The sequence below is a fragment of the Pteronotus mesoamericanus genome, unplaced genomic scaffold (genome assembly GCF_021234165.1).
Source record: "Pteronotus mesoamericanus isolate MK-2021 breed Mesoamerican mustached bat unplaced genomic scaffold, CSHL_Meso_final contig_214, whole genome shotgun sequence".
NCBI lineage: Eukaryota > Metazoa > Chordata > Mammalia > Chiroptera > Mormoopidae > Pteronotus > Pteronotus mesoamericanus.
Window position 1 is genome coordinate 1,397,366 of NW_026555089.1, and position 10,020 is coordinate 1,407,385.

Sequence of the window (10,020 nt, forward strand, 5' to 3'; positions counted from 1 at the left end):
GCCCGCCCTGGGGTGGGGGGAAAGTATTTTTCTTGGACACTCCCATTCCTGGACCCCCTCACAAACGCGCTTTAGGGGGACCCTGGATGTGCCCCATTATGACAGGTCTGATTCCCTGTGAGGGCACATGCTGGGTTGCAGGCCACGTCCCCCCGCTGGGGGTGCGGGAGAGGCGACTGATGGGTCATGTTTCTGTGGCACATCGGTGTCGATCTGCAAATGAAAAGGTCACTGTTCAGGCTGAGGCCTCCAGTCGTGGGGCCTGGAGGGTCCCCCGCTCAGTTCTCAGGTGAGGACCCGGAGGACAGGGGCCCAGGGGCCCACGTTCGGTGGGCTGACTCTGGCCTCAGCTCTGCCCTCACTGCCAGCTTGGCTGCCCTCTGTCAAGGCCCTGGGAGGCCTGGTGGGTGCCTCAGTTTCCCCGTGGTGAACAGTCCTCCAGAGCCTGAGGCTTCCCCAGTTCAGGGCCCTGGGCTAGAGTTTGCCTGACAGGCAGTGAGGGGCTCCTGAAGCTGGTGCGACCACCTCCCCACTTGGGGTGGGCCTGACCTCGGGTGGGAGGCGGGGTCAGGACCTGCAGGTGCTGGGGCAAGACAGGAGCTGCCCGCACCCCAGGATGGCACTCACCAGGGTTCCTCCTGGGTCCGGGGATCCTGTGGAGACAGATGACAGACAGTGGTCCCGAGGAGGTTGCCAGGAGACTCCTCTCTGTGAGGGGCTGGCTTGGGAAGCCATGGCACCCCCCCCCCCCCCCCCCCGGCCAGGGATCCTGCCAGGGAAGCTGCAGGGAGGGGCCCGGTGGGCTTGCTCCCCGCCCCACCCCCTGCCACCCCCAGGTTTTCGGTTCTACAACTTTCAGAAACTTCCAATGGGCCTGTGTCTCTGTGCTCCGAGAACACCCAGCGCCCTCCAGCACAGCAGCCCCCGGCTCCTCCCCATGGACCCGCCCGACACCATGTGCCGGCCCAGGTCCGCTAGGAGACGGAGCTCGCACCCCATTCACGCCTTAGGGACCCCAAATCTAGCCAGGCCCGTGCCTCCGCCTCAGGGGCAGGGGCTCTGCGGAGACAGCACTGTGATGGCTTCCAGGCTGTTCTCCCTTCTGGCCACTCCGTGGCGGGGAGGAGCCTCAGCGGGGAGGACCAGGAGGGGCCCAGCAAAAGCATGGCCCTGCCCCGACTCGGCCCCCCTGCCCCCAGCCCAGGTGTCACTCACCCCCGTTCAATGGCTCTAACTCGACGCTCACACCGTTAGGGAGCCCACCGTGTGTGGGCTGCGACCCTCCGTCTCCTGGTTTCTTGGTTACGAGATAAATGATGCCCAGACACACCACGATTAAACTGCCTAACGGAACGACCCGGCTTCTGCTCTCTGAAATTGGGAAAAATTAAAAGGGTCTTGGTAAGGTCAAAAGCCGACGTATTTTTCCTCCGCAGCCACAAGACCGAGTACAGACAGACCCGCAAGTGCCCTTGGGAAAGCCCTCGGGAGAGGCGGCCTGCGCCCCGCATCCACGGCGGCACCGCTCACCGGGCCCTGGCACGGAAACCACCTCAGTGGGACGGACGGACGGACGGACGGACGGAGGTTGTGTGCGTGCAGGCACACGACACACTGGAACCCTGCCACCCACAGACAGGATTCCTGCCACTGTAAGAAGGCGGACGGACCGGGGGACATGAGCTCCGCGCGTAAGTCAGACACGGAGACCAGAGCCCTGATTTTGTTTCCTGTGGAACCTAAGCACAGACCAATGTCACGAGACGTCCCCTGTTCCCCTCCAGTTTTACGGTTTTTAGACCTTACAGTTAGGTCTTGGTCCACTGTGAGCTAATTTCTGTGTCTGGTGTAAGGTGAGGGTCTGACTCCTTCTGGGCATGGGGACATCCAGTGTCCCCAACACCCTATGTGGAAAAACTGTCCTTGTCACAGAGCAGTCTGGGCTCAGGGGTTTGTTTATAAATTTCCCCGAAGTCCATTAGCAGGTCAACAAATGCAGTAGAGTCAGCACACGTGCCCAAGCGTTGCTTAGCCACAGAGCAGCGAAGCCCCAGCATGTCCCGCAGCCGCCCGGGGCCTGGTGGACACGCTAGGCCGCATGCCATTCAGTTCCCTGTCTGTGGCACGTCCTGAATAGGGACGCCTGTCACAGAAAGTTAACTCCAGGGTCGCTGGGGGCCGAGGGGAGCCGCGCTGGGCCACGGGCGGTGTGAACGTGTGGGAACTGCACGGCTCTCTGTGAATGGTCACCTCGGGCCACGCAGGTTTCACCTCCGCGCACACCCCCCGCATCGACAGCGACCCTCACCTGCAGCGGGCGGGCCGCACACGGTGTCTGCCGTGGAGTTGCACTGCTGCAGGACACTGCTCCCTTTGGGGCACCTGGGCGGTGGGGAGAGACACCTTCACTGTTCCTGCTTCCACGCTGGCCCAGCCCCCGGCACCGGGGCCACATTGTCACCAACAGAAAGTGCCTCCGTGGGGCGCTTCCCCAACCCACTTTGGGGAGCAAAAGTGTGTGCTGTGATCGGAGGCCCCACGAGGGTCCCTGGGTCACACAGAGCCCCCAGCTCTCGCCCAAGCTGGTGCCCCGGTCCTACTAGGACAATTGATCTGTTTCCTCCCCGATGAACATCCATGGCCTTGCGTGTGGGCCCGCGAGCTGACGGAGGAGGAGTCTGCCCTGCGTTGAACAGAGGCTCAGGGAGGCAGCTGCCCTTTCTATTCGCTGCCGGGTCGGGGGCTTCTCATTCGGCCTGACGCGTCCTGGGCACATTTGTTTACACCCAGGATGCGTGACTCACTTGCTGAACACCTTGGGTGGGTGCTCACAGCTCCCATCCCCTCACGGAAGGATGACACCTGTCCAGGTCTCTCAGTCACCAGCCCCACGCCTCCACCATCGCCAGGTTCCCCGCCTGCTTCCCGGGGAGCACATGGCTCATCCTTAGACCTCGAAGTCCACAGTCACAGAGTGAGAAACCCTGCAGACACCTCCAGGTTAGACGGCACTTCAGGCACCGACATCCCGCCCGGCCTGTCCCTTTGCTTTCTGTGGGTTGACTGCAACCTCGGAGAGACCGGACATACACGTCCTGGGTCGCCAGACACCATCGTGCCCCTGCAGTGAGGTGCCTGACAGCCGGTCAGCCACCTGGGTGACAGAGCACACTGGAGAGACGCCCCCAGAGTTCTGTGCGCACAGAGGCCAGCAGTCGAGAGAACAGAATCGTTTTTGTAACAGCCAACAACCGGCTGATGCCTGTTCCCAGAACGTGACATCTGGATCCACTCCAGCAAAGCAGAGGAGGGACCCAGGCACGGGGAGGCGGTGGGTGGAGCCCTGTCTGGCTGCGGGGAGCAGAGTTTGAGAGGGTACATCAGCTGGGGACCCAGGGAGGGACACAAGCCCCAAGACACTGAGGCACACGAGGCCGAGGGGCAGTTCGGGAAGGTGAGGCTTGGGGACCGCGAGGTGTGTGGCAGAGCCCGGGAGGCCATCGGCAACTCTAGGAAGAAAAAAATTTCTGTGCGAACTAGAATTTGTGCAAATGGGAACATCTGAAAATAGGTGCAAACCTCTGAACCTGGGGGGTAGGTAAGAGAGAGGAGACCTGTTCGGCCAGAGGCTGGCCAGTCTCTGGGCTGCAGCTCACCTGTCCTCACCTGGCCCCTGGCTCCTAAAGAACCACCCCACAGAAGCCGCCTCTGACCCACACCCACGGCGCCTGCGTGGAATCACCTACGTGCTACACCGTGTGCAGAGTTCATTGTGGCCGGGCGCTTTGTAGAACTGGCCTCTGTGGCACTGGCATATCCGGTTGCTGGTGGGAGTGCACTCCGCCACCATGTCTTGGTCTGCGGTTCAGGAAAGACTGCGTCAAGTCCAGGCGGCGCTCCCGGTCCTCATGCGCACACGGGCACCTGCGTGGGGCCCGGGGCAGACAGTGCGGCCCAGGACGGACCTCAGCCACCGCAGCGGGAGCCCTGGGCTGGTCCCGCGGGTAGTTGTAAACCTGCTCCTGACACTGCAGCCGCTTCTTTGCGCACCTGTCTCCCCAGGGCGAATGCCGCGAGCTGGGTGCTGATGCAGAAATGGGGTCCCAGGGACACATTTTGAAGCCTAGTCTCAAAAGCCCCCACGGGGGGTGTCCCTTTTCAAAAAAACTAACTGGCCTGTCGTCTTCACTGAGACTGCGTGTCTGCCTTTGTGGCTACAAAAAACTAAGCGTGTGTTTCCTATTGGGTTGGCCGCTTGTAAAGCGTGTTTATGGAATTCAGTGCCAACAGGAACACTGAGGATTCAGGTGTCACATCCAGTGGACCCCGCGGCTGAGGTCACCATCCTCTGATTCTGCGTGACGGAAGAGCCCAGCCTCCGTCAAACCTGGGGGAGCCGGGACGGCGGGGTGGGTGGGCAGAGTCTCCACTCCGCTCTCTGCAGACGGAAGGGGGGGGCGCGTTTTTAAAGGAAAACTGGGCAGCAGTCCGTCCAAGCCTGGATTGGAGGTTAGGGAACCGGTGGCGGCTTTCCCGGGTGGGTGACACAGCCTGCTGTCTTAGTAGGAAGTGTGGGTGCCGGGGTTTTGGGGCAAAACGCCATGACATCTGTAGCTGACTTGGAGGTGGGTCACACCCCCGTGCGCGCGCGCGCACACGGCCTCGCACACACGCACACGGTCCAACACTGCACACTGTTTCACCCTCGCTGTCCCCTCTTCTTTCAACTTCTCAAAGCTCGAAAAGTGTGGTAATTAACAAGGAGTGATTCCTGATTCCCTGAGGGCTGACACTGACCTTCTTACTTATTACCTCTGTGGGGGCACCTGTGTTTTTAAAGTTTTCTAGATTGAACGGACTCACTTCCCGTGAGAATACGATGATTCGAACGGAAACATGGCGCTGACGACTCCGAACCTGAGCGGGGCCCCGGGGTTCTTTCTTGCTGTCACACCACGTGGGGAATGTGTGCGCCGACGGACGGACGGTCAGCTCTGCCCGGCGCGACTGCGACCTCCCTCCCTCGCCCCAGGCGCCGTTTTCTCCTAACATCTCTCGGCAGAACGGTGGGTGTCCTCGCGGCCGAGCACTGAGGCCCGACGGGAGGGACTGCAGCGGGGTCCAGCGGCTGCAGGGGCCACGGCCAGGGAAGGCGCCCGGGCGGAGACTCACCCTCTGAGCAGGCGCTGCACACCAGGCAGGACTCCAGGCCGTTGGGGAAGGCGGTGAACGTCCCTCCCTCACACTTCCGGCACTGTCCCCGGGGGTGGGGGCGGCGGCAGGGTTCATGGACATACTCACCTACAGAAGAGGAGGGCACTGCAACCAGACCCCTGCGGGCCCGCCTGGCGTCCCCACGGTGCCGCCTGCCCACCCTGCCCCTGGGGTCAGCCGCCCCTGTGAGAACAGAAAAATCCTTCTGTCTGGAGTTCGGGATCAAAGTGACCTCTGGATGTGACACCTTCTTGGAAATGACGAAGCACAGACCCCCTGGGATCCCGCCTCCCTGAACTCCAGTCCCGCCCAGCGCCCGCTCCTCTGACCGCTGTGCCGTGGGCACCACAGGGACCCGCGCCCCCCCCCGCCCCCGCAGACACCGAGGCCCCAGGATGCGCCTCTTGTCCGGGGTCAGGAAGTGCAGAGGACCCTGGCCGGCGCTCTGCCTCCCCAGCCAGCGGACACCACCAGCCGCCCCCTGCAGCTCCGACGCTGCCTGAGCCTGGGCCTGGGCTTGAGGCCCAGGCTCAGCCTTGGCCAGAGCACCACCCCGTTCCCACCCACACGGGACACGTGATCTGTTCAGGCACCAGGAGCACCCCACTGGGCCAGGACGGTTCCTGTCACCCTCGCGGAGCGCAGATGGTGCCTGCTTCTAGATGGTGACCCGGGGGCCACGTGCCCCCTCGCAGGTGCTCGCTGGCCAGCCTCCCCTCCACTGTCGGGGAGGGTCCCTGCCCACGACCTGATGCGCGTGGATCCTGCGGTCCAGCCCCAGTCGCGGCCCGGGCTCACCCGCAGGGCAGAGCTGGCAGCAGTGGCCGGAGGACCTGTACTTGCCCGGCCCGCATGTGCTCATGAGGCCGGGGAGCTCCTGGCTCTGCTGGGACATCCGGTTCGTGGGGGCGGTCACGAGCACCTGGAGAAGGACAAGGACCAGTTCATGGGGAGCCCGCCCGTTCTGTCCCCTGTGCGGCACAGGGCAGTTCTCTCAGCTTCCCACGGGTCACAGCTCCGTGAGTCCCAGCGGCCACCGGAACAGGCAGGGGCTGTCCTCCTCCTCCTTCCGTCCCCTGGGGTGGAAGGGGTTACAACGCACAGGTTTCACAAGCAAGAGGAGCTCAGTGACAGTGATAGGAACATCAGCAAGGACACATCTGGGGGGCCTAGCAGGGACACAGGACCGAGGCCTTCTTCCTGGGCTGTCGCCTCCATGCTTACGCCTTTCTATTTCATTTATTGTTTCACATCCACTTTTATTTTCTTTTTTCCTCTTCACATACAGATCTCACCGTACCACATTTTTTGCCGAAGTAAAGGAGAGGGGAGAGAGGGCAGGGAGGTGAGGAGAGTGGGGTGTGGAAGAGAGGAAAAGGTGCGACCGAGGAAGGAGGGGCGGGGATGGGGCAGATGGGCGAGGGGGCGGGGAGGGCACGGGAGTTGGGGAGGAGGAGGGGGGAGGAGAGACGTGCAGATAGAAGTGGGAAGAGGACAGAGGAGAAGGGAAGGGAGATGAGAGAAGTGAAGACGGGGGAGGGGGAGGATGGGGGGGAAGGAGAGGAGAAGAATGGGGAGGAGGGAAGAAGTGAGGCAAAGGGAGAGGGGAGAAGAAAAGGCAGGAGAGTGGAGAGAAGGGAGGGGAAGAGAAAAGGAGAGGGGTGGGGGGAGGGGGGAGGGGCGAGGGGTGGGGCGAGGAAGGGGTGGGAGAGATGGGGGAGGGGTGGGGGAGGGGAGTGGGGAGCGGGGTGGGGAGGGAGAGGAAAGGAGACAGCAACCTGCCGGCCGCCGCGTGACAGCCGCCCTACGCTGGGGGAATTCCCGCCCTGAGCCGCTCGAACTCGGCGCTCGGGTGCCCGCGAGGCGGACCGTGGCCCGTCTCCCTCCCAGCGGCAGTGCTCGCACGACGTCCCAGACGCTGTCCAGCCCCGGGCGGTCCCCGCCCCGCTGTAGGGGTCCGCCCTCCCCGGAGCCCCCGCCGTACCCACCTGCGGCCCCAGCAGCAGCAGAAGCAGCGACAGCAGCAGTGACATCGGCAGGACGGCACAGGGCAAGCCCATGGCGCGCCGGGACTCACGGGCGCGCCGAGGTCGGCGCAGCGTCCGCGGCAAATCCCTTTACCCCCACGTCCCGGCTTTTCCTGGGAGGCGCCCCTACAGCTGGTTCGTGCAGGCTCGTCCAATGGCCGCGGAGCGGTGTCCGGCGTAGCCTCGGATTGGCTGGCACCGCGCTCCTGAGCGGACCGCCCCTCTCGCGGCGGAGCCCAGGCGGGAGGAGAGGAAGACTCCGGGATGGAAAAGGGGCCGGCAGGCTGGAGGGACAGTTGTGAAAGAGGCCGCGTTTTAAAGGCCTCTTTCTCCTGCCTCCCCTCTTCTCAAATAAAAATAAAATCTTTATAAAATAAAGGCAAGTTCTTTCTAGCGCTTTAAAGACTTCAAGTGGAAGTCAGTTTTTGTAAGCCGCGGAAAGCGAAATGTTTACTTTGAATATTAAATAAACATCACTGAAAAGCAAACAGAATCGCAGACAACACCGCTGACACAGTGTCCATGTCACAGCTTTCTCCGCAAACTATTTTCACAGACACCCTGACTTAGCTCTTCTGAGCGAATACTCAGATTTAATAAAATTGTTTAAAGTTCCAGAACTTAGGAACCTAACGCGGATACACACGGAGAATCTTGTATCCATTCTCATCCCGTTTCCTGAGGCTCCGCACGGGGACCCCGGCTCGGGGACCGGAGCAGCGCTCGGTCCCTGCGGGTCCCCGTTCCGTTCCCTCCCCTCCATCCCCCGCTCAGCCCCGACCACCCTGGGTGCTGGGACTGCTGGCGCCCGCGCTCAGCCCCCTCCGCCTCGGGGTCTTCCCTCCCCAGAGCCCCCGCCGCGCGCCTGGCTCACCCAGCGCGCCTAGCAAGGCTCCCACTGGCCGCGCGAGCTCAGAGCGGCCCAGGCGCGGGTCGTGGCGTCTGCGCGGACACGGTTTCCCCAACAGCCACTTCTGAGCAGGCCGGCACGGCAGCGGAGCCTCTGGCTGAGCTTCGGTCTCGGCCGCCCTCCAAGCAAGAGCTCCGGCCTCCGCAGCCCCAGAGTTTCACCGTCTCTGCCAGGGGCTGGAGGACGGGCACATGTCCCCACTTCCACCCTCAGGGCCCCGCGTGGGCTCCCAGGCGCCCGGTCTCTGCACTTGCCCCGCGGTGCCGGCAAAGGAAGGGACTCGTGCCCCCGCCCCCTCCGGCCCTGGCCAAGCACAGCGCCTCCAGCCGCTGACCCCAGAGACATAGGCCCCCCGGGGACCACTCCAAACCCCGCCGCTGTCCCTCCCTCCCCCTCAGCGCAAAAGGCCTTGAAGCCTCTGGGGAGGAACGATGGGGAATGTGGGGGGCGGTGAGGGCTCGAGGAGGCAACGGTTCTTCCAGGACCTTCCAGGGCAAGTAGACCTCCCTTCATGGGAGTGACAAGCCACAGCCCAGGCACAGCCACAGGGGAGCTGTACCCCCTTACTCTCCCAGCATTCCCCCAATGACCCCCTCCCCGGCCCCCAGCCTGGGAGAAGGCGGGAACCGCAGCTGCTTGGGAGTCCAAACTGAGCAGGAAAATAGTGATGCTTTGGCTCCTCAAGCTGACAAAGGTCATTGAAATAACTGTGTCCCCCAGAACCACACATTTCCTGCTGCTGGTCCCCGGACTGGGAAGGAGTTCTCCACACAGTGTCCAGCCATTCAGCCTCACACTTACCCAGAGCATCCGTGGGGGGCAGGGTGGGAGGCCCAGCCCCGGACCCCGCGTCGTTCTGGAGCATCACCCCCGGCACCTGTGGTGCCCCCAGAAGCCGGCTCCAAGGGCTGCGCTGAGGCCCTGGACGCCGCCTCTCTGGGCCGGGCCCACCCCACCTTCCCGACCTGTGGAGTGACGATAGTGCCCTGCACACAAAGGACAGAAAGAATTGTGCAGAGGACCCCAGGCTGCAGGACAGGGGAGGGGGAGCTCCTGAGTCAGCCGCGTGGGGGGCGGGGAGGACCACTCCGGCTCTGGAAGGGCCCGGCTTGCTGTCCAGAGCAGCCCGCCCCGCACCGCCCCGCAGAAACTGCCCCCCGAGGGCGAGGGCGCACACGCCCCGGCAGGGCCGCTGCCCTCTGGGGCTCAGGGCGGGCTGCGTACGGCTGCCGCGCCTGATCCGGCTGGGCCCCGTCCCAGCCCCTCCTGTCCCGGGCCGTGGGGGCCCCGGTGGAGAGGCCTGGACGGCGGGGGACCCCAGGCGCCCTGCCGTGCCCTGCCCGCCCCTTTCCGGCTGGTCGCTCCTCTTTCCTGAGCTGTGAGTGCAGGGCCACGGCCCCCTCTGCAGTGGTCTGTGGGGTCTGTGGTCAGCGGCCCCTGCCCTCCTTCACGGGCGCCCTGGGCACCCTGAGGTGTCCCAGCGAAGGCAGGCCACCCACTCCGCCCTAGTGACTAGAGTACTGGGAACAGTGGTCCCAGAGGAACCAAAGCCAGGGCCGGGCTGGGGGCAGCAGGGCGGGGAGGGGGCCGTCGCGGGGGGAAGGGCCCAGGCCAAATGAGCGAGAGGCCACCCAGGCCAAGTGACTCCATGTCCTCAACTGGCTTGTCGAACAGTTTATGGGACCCCTACGTCCTGGACCGGCTTCTCACTGCTCCCTGCAAACTGCAGCGCACCCTCCCCAGGGCCCCCACGCCCGGACGGCCCCCTGCTGGGTGGGGCCTCTGCCCAGGAAGACGACTCCCATTTCCAGAATGCCCCCAAGAGGGCAACACCCAACGGGTGTGTTCCTTTATTTCAGGGAACGGAGC